Source organism: Phoxinus phoxinus, assembly GCF_949152265.1.
Source record: "Phoxinus phoxinus genome assembly, chromosome: 9".
In the NCBI taxonomy this organism is placed as follows: Eukaryota; Metazoa; Chordata; class Actinopteri; order Cypriniformes; family Leuciscidae; genus Phoxinus; species Phoxinus phoxinus.
Window position 1 is genome coordinate 1,081,910 of NC_136884.1, and position 23,681 is coordinate 1,105,590.

At 40.1% G+C, this 23,681-nt stretch overlaps 1 protein-coding gene and 1 long non-coding RNA gene across 8 annotated transcripts in view; one reads left to right on the forward strand and one right to left on the reverse strand.

Moving 5' to 3' along the window:
• The window catches only part of pthlha (parathyroid hormone-like hormone a), a 132,829-nt gene that overhangs the window by 89,174 nt on the left and 19,974 nt on the right, over positions 1–23,681 (forward strand). For 3 of the 7 annotated variants that reach the window (XM_079623928.1, XM_079623927.1, XM_079623931.1), the window contains 2 exons: positions 8,952–9,005; positions 21,274–21,436. The gene's annotated coding sequence lies outside the window, so the exon portion shown is untranslated. Of the gene's footprint in view, positions 1–8,951; positions 9,016–16,686; positions 16,884–21,273; positions 21,437–23,681 lie in introns of those variants that run through there. The other 4 variants (XM_079623930.1, XM_079623932.1, XM_079623929.1 and 1 more) reach the window with 3 other exon arrangements.
• LOC307004601 overlaps positions 1–23,681 on the reverse strand; it is a 76,438-nt gene that overhangs the window by 29,389 nt on the left and 23,368 nt on the right. The gene's annotated exons all lie outside the window — the stretch shown is intronic.

A 23,681-nucleotide genomic window follows, 5' to 3' on the forward strand; every position in this document is an offset into this window, starting at 1 on the left:
TATATATACACACACGTATACACATAAATACACACACACACATATATATATACACACGTATACACACATATATATATATATATATATATATATATATATATATATACACGTGTGTGTGTGTGTGTCTATATGTGTATACGTGTGTATATATATGTGTGTGTGTAATGTATATGTGTGTGTGTGTATATATATGTGTATACGTGTGTATATATATGTGTGTGTGTAATGTATATGTGTGTGTGTGTATATATATATATGTGTGTGTGTGTGTGTATATATGTATATATATATATACATACGTGTGTGTGTGTATATGTGTATACGTGTGTATACATGTGTGTGTGTGTGTGTGTATATTCCATTCTGGTAATGGAGGGTGTGCTTATTTTGTGATGAAAAATATAAATTAAATATTGAAATATAAATAAACATAATTACACATACATAATTAAATTAATACATTAAAATATCTAAATAAAAATATTAAATAATACAATTATATTTGTTCATTTGTCACTGAAAAATAACTGACAGTATTTTAAGAACATCATAATGTCACAATGGGAATAAAAAAGGGTTAGGGTAAATAGTTTTATATATATATTGCACATTTTTCCCATTGTTTCTATATTTAATTCTGATGCCGTGTGACCGAGACGTGTGTATACGGGCTTGACCGAGATATGCCACGCTAGACGTCTGGGAAAAAGTCGACAGATGATACATCTCCACTTAGTGGCTGTTCAGAACCAGTGTGACCCGCGTCTATCCACACAACACTCGGGTCTCTCCCACTCTCTCCCGCACACGTGTGTAACCGGCCCTGCTTTTAGCCCGACGGTCTGGGACGCAAGCCCGTGACATCAGCACGGCATCCCAGAGTGTGCTGTATATGAAGCCCAGACTGACAGAACCCGAGCCTGTGTGTGTTGGCAGAGCGCAGGGCATTTGTGGTGATGGCTGAGGTTTAGCGTAATCAAGGGTTGGAGCGTTAGAGAGACAGACGGAGAGAGAGAGAGAGAGAGAGAGTGGGTTACGGTTCGAGTAACCCTAATGGCTAGTGTGACCCCGATGTGTTTATGCTGAAATTTGTACAGCTTTTAAATTGAAACCATTAATTCCTATGGAGCCCTTCACTTTACATGTGAGAAATGTCAAAACATATTTGAACACCTAACCCAATAAGACTCACACCACCAGACCCAGTGAGGTTCATACCTGGGCTAGTCGAACCCCTAATCCAGTAAACATTCATATCATTAAAAGACTGCAAAGTTCAAACTAATCACTTTACTAGTATTGCTGCTATACTTGTGATGCTATGCCATACAATAACCATAGTCCATGTGTATAATATATAGTCATATTCAGTGTATCTATTTATTTATTTTATATATGTATGTATGTCTGACTATATATGTGTGTGTGTGTGTGTGTACATGTGTGTTATGTATGTGACTTTAAAATAATTGCATCGTATCACCATTTTAATTATGGTTACATTTCAGCAACAAGTTATATTTTACATTAAATAGCGTATTCAGTTTTTTCCCATCTTTCTTTAGTGTGTAATGTTGTGTTTGAGCATGAAAAAGATTTCAAAGTAATTCTCTATATGAGCGTCAGTGTTTCTGAACTCCAGAAACGCCTCCATTGTAGTCTCGAGTTTCTTGAACGAACACGTCACAATATTCCTCATTATAATAATTAATACGCAGAATAAAGGGGCGGGGCCTGGTTGAGTTAGTTAGTAGTGTGTTAAACTGGCGGTTATGGTAAGGGGCGGGACATTTCCCAAACACACTCGAAGCGCTCGACCAATCACAACACACTGCTCCAGCCGACCAATCAGAGCACAGTGTGCTTTTCAGAAGGAGGGGCTTCATAGAGACAGGAAGTAAACAGAGCGTTACTGACAGACTGGGAAGAGAGGAGCCGCAACAATGGAGAATATGAGGAGAATAATCAACATTCAAGCAGGAAAACATGTTCTAGTCGAGCCTGAACTACAGCAAGACTTTGTAAGAAGACGAAACATGACATCTTTAAAGCAAGTGAATGACCAAATTGTGTTTTGATTAGCGATGCAGTCCGTTAATCGCAATAAGCTTTGTTTCTTCAGATTCTGATATCAAACAAAGTCTGAGCTTTCCAATTACAAACAAATGTTTTGACACTCTTTATTGTTGCCGCCTCACGTTCATCATCTCTTATAATGTTTGAATATATCAAGTTTTTATCACAACCACCATGTTCACATGTCAGCTACAAATCAATGCAAATCAAATCAAAGTATGAAAACCGTTTTTTTCCATTTTTTTTCAGTGATTGATTGTTAAATCAGCTTTAGTTTTGGTTTTCTGTTCAATGAAAACTTTAATTTCGGTTTCAGTAAAAAAAAAACATTCCGATGCACTAGTTTCTATACGTCTTCCAGGTATGCAGACTTCAGAAGCTGTATCTCTAATGTGAACAGACTTTAGCATGCGGTTCCTCGCTAACAGACCGACTCGATCTGGCAGAGACCAATATAAGGTGGGAATTGGTCTCGGGTGTGGAGTGTGTCCGAACGCACGTCTGCAGCTGCTGTTAGAGGCCGTTTCTCACCTCATCTATTCTAATAGATGTGACAGATGAACTTTTAGAGGCCCGGTTAGTGGAAGAGCTTCTGTTCTTTTAGCATAGATGCCTTAGCAGGATAAAACGATCAGTGGAGGTTTGTAGGAGACAGTAATAGGGCTGGGACGGTTACCGCAATACCGCGAGTCTGTGGTTAAGTGTAAAGAGGAGTGTGTTCCGGCGCAAACGTTCCCTGGTGATATTCTGCAGTTTCAGAAAACAATCCCGCCACTGACCAGGAGAAACCGAGTCTAAAGTCAGCGGCGCCGCGCGTTAGTCACATGCTATTTTAAGGGCGCGTGCTTGGCCATTATGTAGTGTGTGAACAACACACACACTTTGATTCTCTCATCTAAACAGACGCAGCAGTTCATATTTTTGCAAATCATACATTATTACAAGGAAAAATATTAACACACGAGGGAAATCATTGTTGTGTCCGTGAAGATGTGAAAAAATAGGCATAAATCTAGATTACACATTTACCCAAATTATTATCCGCCTGTTTAACCGAAGCTAATGTGTGTGTGTTTCTCCCATCATCCCCAATGTCACTTCTCTGTGTTTTACGGCCCTGACGAGAACGTCGGTCTCCTCGGCTGTGAACCGCTCCTGGCGTGCGCCGGCAAACCCGCCGTTATAATAGCAATCCGCCGTGGAACAAGCGCGCCGGCTCTTAAAGGGAATGTGAGAGGACGCTCTGATTGGTTTATTTCACGTTACGCCCAAACCACACCTATGAGTAATGAAGACTTCAGACCAACACATTTTAGATTTGCGTCGGGCGCAAGAGTCGTTTATCCCGCCGGTATAATAGCAACAGAGATCCGCCCACAAAGTTACTTGCGTTTCGCGCTTGATACTTGCGTTTCAGAACGTTACAATAGGGCACTTAGTGTCACTAGTGTTACATGGTCTCTCCGCGCCGCTTCGCTAAAGATAGGCGCCTAGTCTGTTTTCGGCGGACGCCGCGTCCAAGCCGCACCGTAAATACAAAATCAAAGTTAAAAAAACAAAAAAACAGACACCCTATGCAGACTCCCAATCTGATAAAAGAACGATAACTATAAAGTTTTAGTAATTGTTGAGAATATGAAAGCAACGATACAAATCACTTTCATAATGTTTTCTTTTCTTCCAGTTGATGAATGATAAAAACACTGACAGCCAATCAGAATCCGGCAAAAGCTTGCATATGCTAATGTAGTTATAGTTTCTTGACGTGTGCAAAATTTTCTAGACTAAATATAAATATAAATTCAATTCACATTTATTTGTATAGCGCTTTACACAATTCACATCGTTTCAAAGCAGCTTTACAGAGTCCACATTACAATTTAGTTTATCTATTATCAGAGGTAACTAAGTTAATGTACATATACAAATCACATTTAGCTAAAAATGTATTAATTAAAAAAAATAATAAACTAATTATGCACTATTAAAACGTACTCAAACTAAACTGTACTTAAAAATCCAAATATCAATTCCAAAAATGGTGACATTTTCTAAACCGCATTGGCCAAACTTTTGCGTCTATGTTTGCGTATTTGCATAAATGTGGTATCTAGCCATTAAGGTCCACTCACAAGCCAACGGTCGCTGTGGATTTGGTGTGACCCATTCTCACTTCCATCAAAAAAAGTCACTACAAATGCCATGGAACCAAATTTAAAAGTTACTTGTCGTGAAGTCAACGCGGGGGCGTGAGTGACTCATCTCCATATGCGACTCAATAAAGAGTTTATTCTATTTCAGACGAGTGACATTTCCAGCTCACTCCTGCCGATCGCAGACGGAGAAGATCGCATGCGTCAGCGATCGAAACCCTGCAGTGGAAATGCTGGCCAGTGAAATGCTCAGAGCTGTGAAACAGCAACCACAGCAGCCACACACACACACACACACACTCGCTGTATGTGGTGTTCCCTGTCATTAAAGCATTATCCAGCACAGTCTGTCTGGCCCTCAGGGAATCCCCCGTGTTCTCATGCGTGTCGGCGTGGGAGAATCATGAGCATGTCCGGTGTTGGAACAGTTTAGCTTGTGATGTGCATCTACGTCTCGAAGAAAGAGGAAAATGTTGTTATCACTGGATTTTTTTTATGTTTCACTTATGTATCAACTTTCCCCCCAAAATTGTGTCATTAATGCACAAAATTTGGTTAAATGCATGCAGTAAAAGTATACTTGAGGTTGCATGCTTATGCATTATTCTGCTTTTAATAAGAATAAATGCACTTTAAACAGTAATGTTATCTGCACGATCGTTCAGAGTTATCTGGTCTTTAATAATGTTCTCAAAACATAATTTACACATCATTTTCTGGAACGTATTAGTTGGACGTTCGCATTAAAACATTCTATAATGTTACTGCGTGTTTCTGACGTCACAAACTACCTTGTAACCAATCAGATCAACGTGTGATCGTCAACCAGTGGATCTCTGAGTGAGTGAGTGAGTGGAGCCGGGGCTCATTTGCATATGCATAGAATCACGCATACTAAATGAGGCAAGGGTGTTGAGTTAGATATTTTAAGGCGTGAAGTAGGGCTGCACGATTCTTGCTAAAATGTGAATCACGATTTTTCTCCATGGGAATTGAGATCACGATTCTCTTACACGATTCTCATTTTTTTCAACCAAAATTTATTGCACTCAAGTACAAAAAAACACAGGACATTCAGTATAATAAAGTGCAGGTCTGCAGAAGTAACAAAAAATCGTCTCTAATCTCTTTTCTTTATTTTAGACCCCTTAAAGAAAATAATTTGTTCATATTATGGGCTCATCTGATTTTTTGTACATAGCATAGCCTATTTGTTTGGATTTTAGTATCATAATGATTAGGCTAATAAATGCACGCACAATTATCCGTGAACTTTTTTTTGAACAAATGCCTTTCAACTTGTGTGTGCAAAATTCAGAATTAAATTAATGTGCAGAAATTTGTACAAATTGAGAGTAGGCTATGTAGGCCTACTATACTATTGTAGCCATTAAAAAAGCGCGTTTCATATTTGTTAAAATATTATAATGTTATTTTTTTTTTCCATTTATGTTGATTTATGAAAAGTGAACAGCACGACCGAGTAAGATAGGATGCGCAATATGAGACATGGAGCGGGTCAGACATGATTTTGACCGTTGAAGTTGTTATAGAAAGCCTTTCTTTAAAGTGAATTTCGTTTTGTATAAATTGTATCTTAATTTTAATAAATTTTTCATCAACCAATTGCCTGTATTTAATGAATAGGCCGACGAAACAAATATAACGGAGGCGCCCGCGCGCTATTGCACGTGAACTAGAGCACATCCTAACTTAACGAAACTCAGTGTATGCCTCACACAGACATGACAAATACATCAAATACACAAAGCTTGAAATGTCTTTAAACGAAATAATTCAAAACGAAAAAAGAAAAAGGCTACTCTCTGATTATGTAATCCATTATTAGGCTTATTTATGTGCATTTCTCTCTATAAGCGCGTTCACACGGAGATGGCGATCGTCAACTTCATCTTTGCAGCCGAGTCGACACTTTAAGAGAAAACACTTGTTTATTAATAAAAATCAATACACGCGTCACCGGATTTACAGATGCACGCACACATTATTTCGAAATAACGAGATATTGTGTTGAAATAACATTATTATTAATAATAGCCTACATCTTTAAGAATAGGCCTGTGATCATTAACATAACTGAATATTAAATATTTAGTGACCAAGTTTTGCGCAGCTCCCCATCAATGATCTAGACCCCCCGGGTGAATCGCCATCATTAAGAAATGAGATCGCATTTATGTTTGAATCGAGATCGTGATTTTTTTTTCCGATTAATCGTGCAGCCCTAGCGTGAAGAATTTTGCTTTCGAGAAAAAAAATGCTTAAATATGTAATTTTAGTGATCAAATATGAGTTTTAAGGGATACTATATATATATATTAAATAGGGCTGCCCATTAAACGCGTTATTAACGGCGTTAACGCAAACCCATTTTAACGGCATACATTTTTTTTTATCGCGAGATTAACGCCTAGCAAACTTTGTAGTTTTTTTCTCATGCTTTTGCAACAACTAGTAACGTTATTAAAACTACAACACCACAGCGGATCTAGCTAGACCAGAAACAAAACAACAGGACGCCACACACACTTGTTTGCGAACCCATAGATGTGCGAACCGGCCAAAGAGTGGATGAGAAGCGCAGCGTCGAGCCGCGTCTAGGACAACTCGTATCGCACATCGGACGCGCACTTTCTCAGTTTATGGCCAGCAATAAAAACGCAGAATGGCGCCGCCGGTGTGTGTGCACATAGAGAATAATGTGTTCGAATTTTAAATACGAGCCACTGCGCTTCTCGTCCGGTGTGCGACCCGCTTTAACATTACGTTTTGAGTGGATGAATGATGAGCACGAGACGCCGAAATGGAGGCCAATAAGATCCTGAATGAAAAGTTTACTTTTAAAAAGTTGCCAAATGGTTCAATTGACAAGACCAAAGTGATCTGTGTGTTGTGTCGTTGTGAACTGAGCTATCATCGTCCAGTCTAAATACCACTCGATGGTCAAGCACACACACACACAGCTAATGCGTTTCTACACACACTCGTCAACGTCAGTAACGTTACCTCGTCAGTATTTCTATCACCCTTTTATTGATGGACAGAGTTACATTGTGTGAGAGATTATTTGCTCCAAGTGAGAATGTTAGTGTGAAATTGAACACAGTATATGTTGTTTTCAATAAAAAAACATTTGCACAAAGCAAGCCGATCCACTTTTCCATGTTGATAAGAGCATTAAAATTAGAAAAAATAATAGAACAAAAAGAAATCAAGAGACATTTAGAATAGATAAAAATGTGCGATTAATCACGAGTTAACTATGACATTAATGCGATTAATCGCGATTAAATATTTTAATCGTTTGTCAGCCCTAATATTGAAACATTTTTAAAAACCTGGTCAGAGAACATTCAAAGGTACAGTTTTCATAACTTAATGGTAACATCACTAAAGAATATTTTTGTTGGTTCATACTTTTAGTGTATATTGCATGATTTGGGACTTAGTTTAAAGTACAAAGACATTTTTATCCGTGACTTCTGGAGAGAAATGGGGCACAAGGATGAAATTTCCTAGTGTGCATTTGCCTAAGCGTGGACGTAAGACTACAGAACTGTGGAAAGCTGCTCATATCATTTTAATTTAATCATACTGAGATCTCTAGATCTGACTTTGATTCTGCGCACCGTACAAGACACTGTCATTTTCTCAAGAGAAACCTCTGAGAAGCAGGAGACTTTCTCTTGTGTTTAATCTCATTGCTGTTTATAGGCAACAAGTGAGATATTTAAGAGGTCTCATTTGTGAATTTCTTTCCAATGGGAAGCGTCATGCAAAACATGTTGAGCCCCATTTGAAAAGTGGGCCACACAGAGAGCATCTCATCACTGTGTTCTGGAACTAAACGGCATCTTTGTTCTGTTTTCCTCCCACGAAGCCCTGGAAACCTCTCAGCTAATCTGTGAAGAATGAGGCCTGTGCAAATGCATTTTTCAGCAAATGCATTAATAATCCTGCAGTTCTGTCAGATCACTTAAAGTCGATTCCTGGGTTTTTAAAGGGGTGGTATAATGCGCTTTTCACAAGATGTAAAATAAGTCTCTGATGTGACGTCCCTAGAGTGTGTGTGTGAAGTTTTAGCTCAAAATACCCCACAGATATTTTATATAGCATGTTAAAATTGTCACTTTTTGAGGGTGAGCAAAAACACGATTTTGTGTCTGTCCCTTTAAATGCAAATGAGCTGCTGGTCCCGGCACAGGGGGCGGAGCTTCAAGAGCTTGTGTCCTTTTACGTCACACACACACACACATGCACTGAAAATTTCAGTGTTTATGTTCAAACGATGGAGAGGCTCTAGTCATTGATTAGCATATTCTGTCATCATAATCAATAAATCGTGTTCAGGGGGCGGGGTTTATGTAAATTCTAGGGTTGGTGATGTCACTAACCCGGGAGGAATGTCGTGTAGTTCCTATCAGCCGTTTGTTGTAGTCCTTAAAAAGCAATTTCATTAAAAGAAAATATCTTCCTTTGCTCTGAACTTTGAGCGTTGTAACTTTGCAGATGTTGTTTATGATCAAACACAACATTACACACTAACTACAGTTAGAAAAGTCAAATCATAATCAACCACCCCTTTAATATTTTCAAAAGATAATGTGAGTGACAGTACAAAAAAAGTTTTTTTTTCAGTATTGCCTTGTTGTCCAGTACCATTAAAATTTTTGATTTTGACTGTAATTTTTTTTTTTCCAGTTCATCTACTGTCATGGCAGAGCAACAGTCTGAAGAGGATCCTGCTGAGCACTTGTGAGTTAAAGTCAGTGAAAAATGTCCTAAATAATAACACACTCGGTTTAATGTCAGAGGCATTTGAATGTAATTATATCGAACTCATTAATTATAAGGTTCGGTACCACCAGATAAATGCAAAGTCAGCATGAAATGGAAATTAACGGATAAAAAAAAAAAAAAGAAGCACGTTATTGATCTTTTTGTGAAGATTCATCTGTGCATGTTTCTTTTTTGACCTCTAAATCTCATAAATAATTGTATTTAGTCCGCTTAAACTCCGCCCCTGTTAGCTCAAGCTCATCTGCATACACCTGAGTGCCACGCCCACATCTCAACATCCAATCAAACGATGCGTAGAACCAAGTCCCTTACATTTCAACTTAAAGTCGCCCTGTGGTGAAAATCCAGCTTTTAATGTTGTTTATGTCTATGTGGTGTTTTTAATATTCTTTAAAACCAAAAAACTTTTAAAATTCCCCTGTAGTCAGTTATTGTATCCCTTAAAACTCATCTTTGATCCGCAAAATTACATATTTAAACGTTTATGCCTTGAAATGTCTTGATTGTAACTCGACACCCTTGCCTCATTTAGTATACGCGGCTCTATTAATATGCAAATTGTGGTGAAAATCAAGTTTTTAATGTTGTTTATGTGTCTATGAGGTGTTATTAATATGCTTTAAGACAAACCATGTGTAAATTCATAAGTCGACAGCATTGCTGAGTATTTTCTGCTTAAAACTGCAGTGAACCAAAGACAGTCTCAAAAACACGGTTTGAAATCGCTGACGTCACAAACTACCTTGTAACCAATCAGATCAACGTGTGATCGTCACCCAGTGGATCTCTGAGTGAGTGAGTGAGTGGAGGCGGGGCTCATTTGCATATTCATAGAACCGCGCATACTAAATGAGGCGAGGGTGTCGAGTTACACTCAAGATATTTTACGACATGGAAAAAACATTTAAATATGTAATTTTGGTGATCACAGATGAGTTTTAAGGGATACAATTATTTAAATAAGCAATACTAGTGATGCTTGACTTAGCAAACACAACTTTTGGCCTCTCCAAGCGATATTTAAAGTGTTTGTGAAATGCAAAGTGTTTCTAACGCCGGTTCTCCGAGCGATGGTGATTAAGACGCAGACCAGTTTTGTATTTCCAGCCCATTATTCCACTCGCCCGCCCCCGAGAAACGGCCAAGATCCAAGAGGAAGATGCCGTTCACTGAGTTTTCCAGCACAGATGAAGCCCACCAACAACATCCACTGGAGAATTCATGCTGACATACGCGACACACGCCAAACAATGCACAATAAATACAGTATTACATATGAGCCAGAGATGCCAAAGACACGCATTATGGAGAGAGAAAGTTAAGTGTTGTTGAATTCCTGGCTCTACATGAGAAGCTTCGTCCTGGATTGAGTTTCGCTCTCAACTCGCTGCCACACAAAGCAAATCAGACACATCACACGGCTAATAATAGCCAGAGCGAACACCACAAATTAATTACAGACCTCAGATCTTCCATCAGCGTATGTGTGTGTGAGACGGATCCATGTGAAGCATCGTGGAGGTCAGATGAACACGCTAAACACACACGACATGCCCTCAGAGAGACATATATCTGGGTCGAGTGGGAAGGACTGCAGATTCTTGGAAGTGGTTTTAAACCATGACATTTCAAAATAAGATTTGGTCCTACGTTTGGCTGCAAGAGAAAATAAAATTTCTGTCATCCATTATTCATCCTCATGCCATTCCAGGTTTGATGCGAAACACAAAAGACGTTCAGCAGAAAGTTCACGCAGCTGTAAATAAGGCCCTGTTTACTTTAAGCCCTTTAAGTGTCACCCCCCTTTTTTTGAATATACATGAAAATGCACTTTCCGAACTTAAATGTTTGTAACTCTTGAATGCTTTGGAATATGGATGTAAGATTGGTCTTGTTTTAAAGAAGAAAATTGGCAGATTTTTGTAGAAGTGAAATAAATTAAGAAAGTGTAACAGAAAAAAAGTTATAGAAGTTTGAGTTTATGAAAATAAAAAATAAAAAAAATTAATTATTCATATTTTATATAAAATATATTTTTTCAAAACCCTGGTGACTCTTAAACTGCACAAAAATCAAAGCCAAAAATCTGAACAAGTTGTTTTTTAAATTTTAGCTTGATATCTCAAAAAATTAGCTTTCAGTAAGATTTAGTTTGGGCGCAGTACCACACTTTTTCACTAGTTGACATTACTGCCCATATAAGGGCGCCTGTATTTCCATATATGGTTTTTCTTTATTTCTAAAACATTTTCAGACCTTTTTTTTCTAAAATAATTTAACAAATGCTATCTTTTGAACTCTTGGCATGAAAACAAACTGAGGTTTCTACCATTTTTTTCATGATTTTTCATTTTCATCACTATTTCAAAATAAAGGACTGAACACCTTAGGAATATGAAAATATTATTGTTGCAAATTGATAAATTACAGCTTCTCTGTAATATATTTTAAAAATCAGTCACCAAATATGAAAACTAGAGATTGTAAGCTTTCAAATGATATATAGTTTGTCAATATTAGTTTAGGTTTAGTATAGGATATTACTATTTTAAATATGTAATGAATTTGGGCCCACCGGTGGGCCGGTGACACTTAAGGAGTTAAGCCCTTTAGGCTTAAAAACACAAAAAAGTGAAACCACCCTCCAGAGTGGAAATCTTAAAAACACTCCACCATCGCGTTCCCGTCTAAAGGGTAAAAACGCATGTATGTGTTTACGTCACAGGCATGCGCCAGTACAGGAAAATAACAAAACATTATCAAACTAAAATATAGCATTAATTTCATTGACAAAAAAAATAAATAAAAATCTGTCATTTTTGAGCGACAGGTGAAGAGCACCGAGGGTTAAAGCAGCAGCTTTACCGTATTAAACATGACAAACTGTGTCAGCGTCTCTTTCACTTTCAGTGCTCCACATCGCCACCTAGCCGCCTGGAGTGCACACTACATCCAATCTCACACACTTTTGCGTCACCATATGCACGCAGATTTCCCCCCAATAACGCTCGTCTAAACTCGTGTAAACATAGCCTAAGTATTAGCTATATTATCATCCTACTCTTGGTTTGAGGAACAGGGCAAAATCCGGGGCTTTATTCACTAAAAATCCCAGTTGTAAACTTGGGAAGCATGATATATCGGCTACCGTATCGGTATCGGCCGATATATGTCAGATATTCAATGTTACCGTTATCGGCCCGATAAGAAAATTTGCCCGATTTATTAAAGCCGATAAATAATGGATTATTTCCTTCAGCTGAGACACTTCAGATGTGCACTGTTCAATATGATGGTTTTAAACTGCTTGAAATATGATTGGAATCACTTCAAAAAAGCAAAATATTGTGCAAATCTGTCATATCGGCTACTTATTAAAATTATAATGAAAACATAATTATAATTGTGTTCTTGGGACATGACTTTTAATAGTGAGACTTTTGTTTTTGTAATCAGGCTCTCAAAAAATATATACAAATTTGGATTTAGATTTATCGGCCAATATATCGGTTATCGGCTTTCAAATCAGTGTTGTTTTTGGCAGCCCTTTTAGTTTTAAGTCTTAGTCTTTTTGACGAAAATGCTTTTTAGTTTTAGTCACATTTTAGTCATTTATAAACTTGATAGTTTTAGTCGACGAAAACAGTCGTAAAGTAGTCTTTCACAAATTAATTTAGGTTAAAAAGTATTGGAAATGGGCTTAGGTTTGACAGGTTTCAGCAAGTGTTGCAATTCATAAAACAACAGTTAACCTTAAAACCTTTGCATAATAAACTAGAGTTTCTGAATAATTCGATTGGTTGGTCCTTCTTACATGCGCTTCGTGAGGCACACACGCACACTAGCACACACACACACACTAGCACACACACGCACACTAGCACACACACGCACACTAGCACACACACGCACACTAGCACACACACGCACACTAGCACACACACGCACACTAGCACACACACACACACTAGCACGCACACTAGCACACACACGCACACTAGCACACACACGCACACTAGCACACACACGCACACTAGCACACACACGCACACTAGCACACACACGCACACTAGCACACACACGCACACACACGCACACTAGCACACACACGCACACTAGCACACACACGCACACTAGCACACACACGCACACTAGCACGCACACTAGCACACACACGCACACTAGCACACACACGCACACTAGCACACACACGCACACTAGCACACACACACACACTAGCACGCACACTAGCACACACACGCACACTAGCACACACACGCACACTAGCACGCACACTAGCACACACACGCACACTAGCACACACACGCACACTAGCACGCACACTAGCACGCACACTAGCACACACACGCACACTAGCACACACACGCACACTAGCACACACACGCACACTAGCACACACACGCACACTAGCACACACACGCACACACACGCACACACACGCACACTAGCACACACACGCACACTAGCACACACACGCACACTAGCACACACACGCACACTAGCACACACACGCACACTAGCACACACACGCACACTAGCACACACACACGCACACTAGCACACACACGCACACTAGCACACACACACGCACACTAGCACACACACGCACACTAGCACACACACGCACACTAGCACACACACGCACACTAGCACACACACGCACACTAGCACACACACGCACACTAGCACACACACGCACACTAGCACACACACGCACACTAGCACACACACGCACACTAGCACACACACGCACACTAGCACACACACACGCACACTAGCACACACACGCACACTAGCACACACACACGCACACTAGCACACACACGCACACTAGCACACACACGCACACTAGCACACACACGCACACTAGCACACACACGCACACTAGCACACACACGCACACTAGCACACACACGCACACACACGCACACTAGCACACACACGCACACTAGCACACACACGCACACTAGCACACACACGCACACTAGCACACACACGCACACTAGCACACACACGCACACTAGCACACACACACGCACACTAGCACACACACGCACACTAGCACACACACACGCACACTAGCACACACACGTACACTAGCACACACACGCACACTAGCACACACACTCACACTAGCACACACACGCACACTAGCACACACACGCACACTAGCACACACACGCACACTAGCACACACACGTACACTAGCACACACACGCACACTAGCACGCACACTAGCACACACACGCACACTAGCACACACACGCACACTAGCACACACACGCACACTAGCACACACACGCACACTAGCACACACACGCACACTAGCACACACACGCACACTAGCACACACACGCACACTAGCACACACACGCACACTAGCACACACACGCAAGGTCTCTCGCTCCCTTTCTCTGCTGTGCGTGCGCTACACATGCGCGCTCTTGCTCGCTCGATCTAGATTCCGGGAGATTTTAACTAATTTGCGGGCAATTCTGAAATTATCGTACATTATGGGATTTTTTTCATTATTGATCGTACATCGTACAGAGGTCAAAATGATCGTATTTATAGGCAGAAATGACATGCATTGTGAACGTCAGACTTATAATCATTTTCGTTCCATCTCGTCTCTTCAACGGAAACTCGAAAACGTCTCGTCATGTTTTAGTCACCTTGGAGCCATTTTTAGCTAGTCATCGTAACGTTATCGTCATAAAAAAAAGGTGTGTCAACGAAATAATTGCGTTATCGTCATCGTTGACGAAAACAACATTGTTTCAAATATACAAAAATATCGGTTATCGGGCAAAGTTTTAATATCGGTAATCCCTGGTTGTAACTCAAAACTCATGCATCAGGTCATTGTTGTTTTTGGACGACAAAGTTTCACATTTGATTGAAATTAGTTGAAAATAGACATGCTATATTAAATACAACTGATCTAATACAGCCTTTTAATATCACTATTTTCCGCTAGACTGTTACTCGTTTCCATTACAACCATTTAAAGTACATATAAAGTGACAACTTCCTCTTTGTAGTGGGCGAGAAGTAATCAGGAGCATCTTGTGCTAATTCAATTAGCCCAGACTGGTCTTAATTACAGCCCTTCAAAGAGGCTTCGTAAGAAAAAAAAGTTTTGTAGTTTGCTAAAAATGCGTATCTGTCTATGTCAGCTCTGTCTCCACAACAAACCGTGAACACACACACATGTGGAAGCGTTTTAACGGTATAATTCGTCTCAATTCTCTCAGCGCTGTAATAAAAGCAAAGACTCTTTCAAATGCGCAACATATTGCATCTTCTCTCTTTGATGAGCTATCTCAAATCTTGCTAATTAATTTTTCCAGTTGAGTGCATCTTAGCATGTGTTATCCGGTTATGTAGTCGGACATGATCCAATTATATACAGTTATATGTAATTATAGTTTTTTGCAGACAAATTTCTTCAAATTATCCTTCAGTTATTTGGACATAATGTGTTTTCGTGGAAAACGGGAAGTAATGTTGTGGAGTTCATAAATGAAAATTCAGTTTGACTGTCACCGTCCCACAGGTATTTTTAAAACAATAATATCTTAGTAAAAACCTTAAGTAATATTGACAAACTATATATCATTTGAAAGCTTACAATCTCTAGTTTTCATATTTGGTGACTGATTTTCAAAATAAATTACAGAGGAGCTGTAATTTATCAATTTGCAACAATAATATGTTCATACTCCTAAGGTGTTCAGTCCTTTATTTTGAAATAGTGATGAACATGAAAAATCATGAAAGAATGGTAGAAACCTCAGTTTGTTTTCATGCCAAGAGTTCAAAAAAATAGCATTTCAATTATTTTAGAAAAAAAGGTCTGAAAATGTTTTAGAAATAAAGAAAAAACATATATGGAGATGGAGGCACCCTTATATGGGCAGTGATGTCCACTAGTGGAGAAGTGTGGCACTGCGCCCAAACTAAATCTCACTGAACGCTTATTTTTTGAGATATCAACCGAACATTTGAAACACAACTTGTTCAGATTTTTGGCTTTGATTTTTGTGCAGTTTTAGAGTCACCCAGGTTTTGAAAAATATATATTTTATATAAAATATGAATAATTAATTTGTTAAACTTAAAATTAAACTTCTATAACTTTTTTTCTGTTACACTTTCTTAATTTATTTCACTTCTAAAAAAAATGTTCTTCTTTAAAACAAGACCAATCTTACATCCATATTCCAAAGCATTCTTGAGTTACAAACATTTAAGTTCGAAATGTGCATTTTCATGTATATTCAAAAAAAGGGGGGTGACACTTAAAGGGTTGGGAACAGTTCATTCATAAATGAAAATTCAATCCATCGTTCCAAATTTTTCCATACTTATATAATAACATTTGGTTACACTTTATTTTAAGGTGTCGTTGTTACAGTGTAATTAAATATTTAAGTACTGAGTGATATTACTGAACTACATGTACTTACTATAGGGTTAGTGTAGGATTTGAGGGTTAATTGCATGTAATTATGCATATATTACTGTTATTACTACGGTAAGTACATGTAACATATGTAACAAGGACACTTTAAAATAAAGTGTTAGCTAACATTTTTCTGTCCATACAATGAAAGTCAATGGGGTCCAATGTTTGTACCTTGAACGTCTAGAATTTTTAGCTTTTGTTCTGCATTTTGTGTCTTTGCCAATCTGAAAAAGCGACTATTTAATGCAAGCCAACAGAACGGATTCGCTTTCCCTGCGAGTGTGTGATCATTAAAGTAGCCGTCGTTTCTGTTGGACTCGGGAGCAGAGGAACATGTGATGGTAGGCCTTAAACTGACCTCATAACATCCATCTTCCTTTTCAGGCCTTCAAAAAGACGGATGTGTTTAAAGTGGGATGCCTGGTATGAGTATAAAATACCTGCTTTCCACAGAAACCACAGTCATTTACCCTTAAAGAGGGAAAAACTCAGGAATTTAGACTGACCTCCGGGTCAAAAATTGCTCTTGTGTGTTTCGTCTGGAAAGAAAGTCGATCGTTGAGGAGCGCTATACGAGTGTGTTGGCTGCTAAATCCCACCGTCACTGCCAGGTGGATATATTTCAGGTCACATCCTGAGGAAGAAGCAGGTAAAAGTGGGAGAGAACATGGGAAGAAGAAAGAGACGGACCACACATCACCAAACCTCCTGATTCATGCGATCTGTCTGACGGGCAAGGCCAGTGACCAAGCGTACTCACTACTATAACTTAAAGCGCTAGTTCTCCCAAAACTGTAAACTCTGTCAGTAATGACTCTCTCTCATGTTGTTCCCCGTCAGACTCGTTCATCTTCGGGACACAAATGAAGATATTAGTGATTAGATCTGAGAGTGTCTCACTCCTCCAGAGGCTTCTGTTGTGATTGAAACTTGCCGGCGCAGAAAGTTAGTAAAGACAATGTTTAAAATAGTCCGAGTGACGACAGCGGCTCAACCTTCAGTTTATCAGGCGACCAGAATACTTCTAGTGCGCAAAAACACACAAAAATAAGGACTTTATTCAACTCTTGATGTTCTTCTGTGTTCCTCTGAGTGAGTTCACTTCTGGGTTGTACGTCAGAACAGAGGCTCACTATTGGCCGACGCTGGTCATGTGTGTGATGCTGGCCAATAGTGAGCCTCCGTTCTGACGCACAACCCAGAAGCGCTGCGCTGTTACACTCGTGAACTCACTCAGAGCCCCACACAGAAGAACATCAATAGTAACTTATTATTTAATCCTTACTTAATTACTTATATCCATTTCTTAGATTCTTAGTGAGACTCTGCCCACACGCTGTTCTGATTGGCTGTGCACTCGCCGCGAGACTCCGCCCACACGCTGTTCTGATTAGCTGTGCACTCGCCGCGAGACTCCGCCCACACGCTGTTCTGATTAGCTGTGCACTCGCCGCGAGACTCCGCCCACACGCTGTTCTGATTAGCTGTGCACTCGCCGCGAGACTCCGCCCACACGCTGTTCTGATTAGCTGTGCACTCGCCGCGAGACTCTGCCCACACGCTGTTCTGATTGGCTGTGCACTCGCCGTGAGACTCCGCCCACACGCTGTTCTGATTAGCTGTGCACTCGCCGCGAGACTCCGCCCACACGCTGTTCTGATTAGCTGTGCACTCGCCGCGAGACTCCGCCCACACGCTGTTCTGATTAGCTGTGCACTCGCCGCGAGACTCTGCCCACACGCTGTTCTGATTGGCTGTGCACTCGCCGTGAGACTCCGCCCACACGCTGTTCTGATTAGCTGTGCACTCGCCGCGAGACTCCGCCCACACGCTGTTCTGATTAGCTGTGCACTCGCCGCGAGACTCTGCCCACACGCTGTTCTGATTGGCTGTGCACTCGCCGCGAGACTCCGCCCACATGCTGTTCTGATTAGCTGTGCACTCGCCGCGAGACTCCGCCCCACGCTGTTCTGATTGGCTGTGCACTCGCCGTGAGACTCCGCCCACACGCTGTTCTGATTGGCTGTTTACTCGCCGTGAGACTCCGCCCACACGCTGTTCTGATTGGCTGTGCACTCGCCGCGAGACTCCGCCCACATGCTGTTCTGATTGGCTGTGCACTCGCCGCGAGACTCCGCCCACACGCTGTTCTGATTGGCTGTGCACTCGCCGTGCACTCACTCACTCAGAGATCCACTGGTGGACGATCACACGTTGATCTGATTGGTCAAGGTAGTGTGTGACGTCAGAAACACCAGCGATTTCAAACCGTGTTTTTGAGACTGTCTTTGGTTCACTGCAGTTTTAAGCAGAAAATACTCAGCAATGCTGTCCACTTATGAACTTACACATGGTGTGTGTTAAAGCATATATTAAAAACACCACATAGACACATAAACAACATTAAAAGCTGGATTAGGGCGACTTTAACAGATTGTACGTTATTGTAAAGCATTATTTCTGACCTTATCAGACCAGATCTGCGCCTCAAAAAACAAACTCTTTCATGCTTCAGGACAAACTGCAATGTGAACCAGACTTTATGCAAATCATAATCCTGGCTACTAGAATGACCACAAGTAAACACACACTTGCTATCGACACCACACATCACCGCACCACTCGTGAACTCCTGAGGAGAAACACACACTCTGCCCGCGAGTGAAGCACAGATAATCCTCGTCGCAGTCAGGGCCGTGTCTGACTCTAGCGCTGTAATCGTCTGGTGTGTGTGTCTGGTGTGTGTGTGTCTGGTGTGTGTTTGGTGTTTTGTGGTGCCGTTCCCAGTCAGCGGTCGGAGCACAGAGAGCAGGTCATGACACACACGATACACTGATACACACGCCACGGGCCACAGCAAAGCCCAAACCACCAGCAGCGCCCGCAACTAAACATAGCTCAACCTCAGCTCAGACGACCTCTCTCTCTCACACACACACACACACACACACACACACACACACACACACGCAGTCAGTCTCTCTCACACACACACACACACACTCTCTCTCTCACATACACACACACACGCATTCAGTCTCTCTCACACACACACGCACACACTCTCTCTCACACACACACACGCAGTCAGTCTCTCTCACACACTCATACACAGTCACTCACTCTCTCTCTCACACACACACACTCTCATACACTCATTCACACACACACACACTCACTCTCTATCTCTCTCACACATACACTCACACACACTCTCATACACTCATTCACACACACATATACACACTTACACACACACACACACACACTCATACACTCACTCATTCACACACTCTCTAATACACATCCCACTCACACACACACTCTCTCTCTCTCTGTCACACACACACTCTCATACACTCATTCGCTCACGCACACACACACACACACACGTACACTCTCTCACACACATGCACATTCACTTACTCATTTATTCATTTCATTTAGCTGACGCTTTTATCCCACTCACACACACACTCTCTCTCTCTCTGTCACACACACTCTCATACACTCATTCGCTCACACACACACACAGACGTACACTCTCTCTCTCACACACACACATACACACTCACTCATTCACTTACACACACACACTCTCTCATACACTCATTCACTCACTCACACACACTCTCTCACACACATACACACTCACTCATTCACTCACACACACACACACACACTCTCTCTCTCTCTGTCACACACACTCTCATACACTCATTCGCTCACTTACACACACACACACACGTACACTCTCTCTCTCTCACACACACACACACATACACACTCACTCATTCACTTACACACACACACACACGTACACTCTCTCTCTCACACACACACATACACACTCACTTATTCACTTACACACACACACACTCTCTCATACTCATTCACTCTCTCACACACATACACACTCACTCATTCACTTACACACACACACACACTCACTCATTCACTTACACACACACACACTCTCTCTCATTCACTCACTCACTCACTCTCTCTCTCTCTCTCTCTCTCTCTCTCCGCAGACTCAGATGAGCTGTGACGTTAAACACACATCATTGACCGCTGCGCTGAGTTTGGAGCGCGTTCACACACTCGCCACATTCCTCCACACGAAGGCCTGAGTTAATCACCCCGGTGTAACGCCACAACAGCGCTGCGTCTCCTCGGCTTCTGTGTGATGATATTAATGCGCCCGAGAGAAGTTTATGTAGCATTTAAGCTTGTGAAATAACAGTCATTTGCAGTGTTGGGTATCAGCGTGTGTGTGTGACGCGACGGGGCAAGTTTTCTGGGAAAGTATGTGTGAATTTTTTTTTACACTGGTGTGAATCACACGAAAAATACTGTGAAAAATGAATAACATGTGATTTTCTGTTTCAAAAAAAGACAGGCAAGTTACTTTGGCATACAGTTAGATATAAAACCCCACAACCCACACTTTATGTCTGTGTGTGTGTGTGTGTGTGTGTGTGTGTGTGTGTGTGTGTGTGTGTGTGTGTGTGTGTGTGTGTGTGTGTGTGTGTGTGTGTGTGTGTGTGTGTGTGTGTGTGTGTGTGTGTGTGTGTGTGTTTTGAGGCATCGTCTAATTTCATATGCAGCATGTCGTGTGCGTGCGCGCGCATGTGTGTGTGTGTGTGTGTGTGTGAGGCGGTAGTGTTGACTACTCAGTGATGTCAGAAGCAGCCCTGAACCTCATATATATATATTTTGAACGTTCAGCTCCTCCACAAGTAGCAGAGGAGCTCGAGAGTCACGACATCTGCAGACTCGAGGACACACCGGCTGATCCCAGGACAGTAAACGCAACACTTTTGACCGGCACAAGAGATATCCGCATGGATTGTTAAGGCAACGCTGTGGACTGCCGTCTCAATCACTAACAGTGAGTATTTTTCACATCTTTTAAAGCAGTGAAATATATCATTTTTGCTTTATTTTAGTTTAGTTACTAAGATGTTTCTCATTCACGGCTCAGGAAACTTAATGATGTTCTTAGTTTATTCAGAAATATTATTTCATCAACTTATTTTAGGATTTTAGTCATTTTAGGATCACATCAGGGTAGCAATAACTCCTGAAAATAACTCAAAATGTCACTTTTTTGCACTGCAATATGGTCTCATTTATGTATCATCTTTGTCTTCATTGATTGAGTTTGTTTTAGGAGAAATTAAAACACAAATGAGTCAACAGTAAAGAGTATAGATATTTAAAATGTGGATAATTCGCTCTATATAGAGTTTAATGAGATGTGTGTTGGTTAATTGTGAGATTTCTGATTTAGCTTCACGCTTCAAACTCTCGCTCTCTTTTTTTGACTAAAAAGATGCATTAATGTGAAAGTGTTTTTAGTTGGTTTATTCAAAAATACTATAAACTACATCTTCACGATCAGATCCCTGACTTTCCCTGGCAAATCTGAGCTCAGTTTGAGACGTTGTTAAGATTTCTTCTGCAAATCTGGAGTTTTTTCTTTTCTTCAGTTCTTTTGTGAGTATCTCAACAGAAGCACGTGTGAATCCTAATGAAGTTCAGCGCTCGTGTGTGTGTGTGTGTGTGTGTGTGTGTGTGTGTGTGTGTGTGTGTGTGTGTGTGTGTGTGCGCGGCTCAGAGAACATCTTGTTGTCGTGTGTTTGAGTCGGGTTGCGATAGAGATGATTGCTCCTCATATCTGAGAGATCAGATCGGATTGGATCTTGATGAAGAGGTTCAGCTGAAGATGAAATCATAGGTTTTGCTCTTCACCTTTTAATATTCAGCTTTAATATTTCAGATGTTTATTATGAGATTAAATGGAGATTTACAGATTTGCAGACGTCTTATTCAGTCTCCTAATTCTCGGATGTGTTTCCTCCAGCGCTTCACAAGAGATCTCGCTTTACTCACATCTGGGCTCTTCAACTCTATCAAACTATTATATATATTTATATCAAAATATCTATATAACTCAAAACTCCATTAGGTCTCCTGAACTATGAAAGAGCAAACTCTAAATGTGAGCAATATTATTTCTATTTCTTTATTTTTCTATATAAACATTTATTACTAATTTCATTCCCAGAAATATAGAAATTTCAGTGACAGCACTTATACATATATATAATTTGGAGTTCTAGATGTCTTGATGTGTGTGTATATATATATATATAATTTGGAGTTCTAGATGTCTTGATGTGTGTGTATATATATATATAATTTGGAGTTTTTGATGTATATATATATATATATAATTTGGAGTTCTAGATGTCTTGATGTGTGTGTATATATATATATAATTTGGAGTTCTAGATGTCTTGAATTGATGTATATATATATATATATATATAATTTAGAGTTCTTGATGTATATATTTATACATATATACATCAAGACATATATAACTCTAAATTGTATATATATATATATATATATAAGTGTATATATTTAATTTAATAATAATATATTTCTATATTTCTGGGATATATCAGCCAATAAATATTACAGTATTATTGTAATTTTAAACAATAGGCTTTAAAAAAATATAAAAATATAACAGCTTTTAATTTAATTAACTTAAAACAGTCTTCACTTAAGCCTATTATAATACATTTTATATGTAGCTGTGACATTAACACACACACATATATATATTTATGATATATAAATATTGATAATAGTGATATTTAGAGCAGATTTAGCTTTATTTACACTTCAGACTCACTACTATCCTCAGGACTGGTCTGTTGGTCAACGTTCAGATCAAGTGTCTTCATTAAAGTATTAGAGCGGCGTATATCTCTCCAGCTCAGATAGTGCGTATTAATTCACTATAATCCCAAGAATCAAAAACTGGATGTGGGAGAAAGATCCATTAATGTGACAAAAAAGGGTTTTTTGGGCGTTCTGTTCTGTGCAAATCTGAATCGTAAAGTAAATGGTGTGATATAATACTTTATGACTTCTGGAGAGAACCGAGAAAAATCCACAGAAGAGGCAAAAAGCAGCCAATGAGTAACTTTACTCTGGATATGTTCTGGTTTAACCCTTCGTGCACCAGCACATGAGCTTTAACCCATCATGCACCAGCACATGAGCTTTAACCCATCATGCACCAGCACATGAGCTTTAACCCTTGGTTAGATTGATCT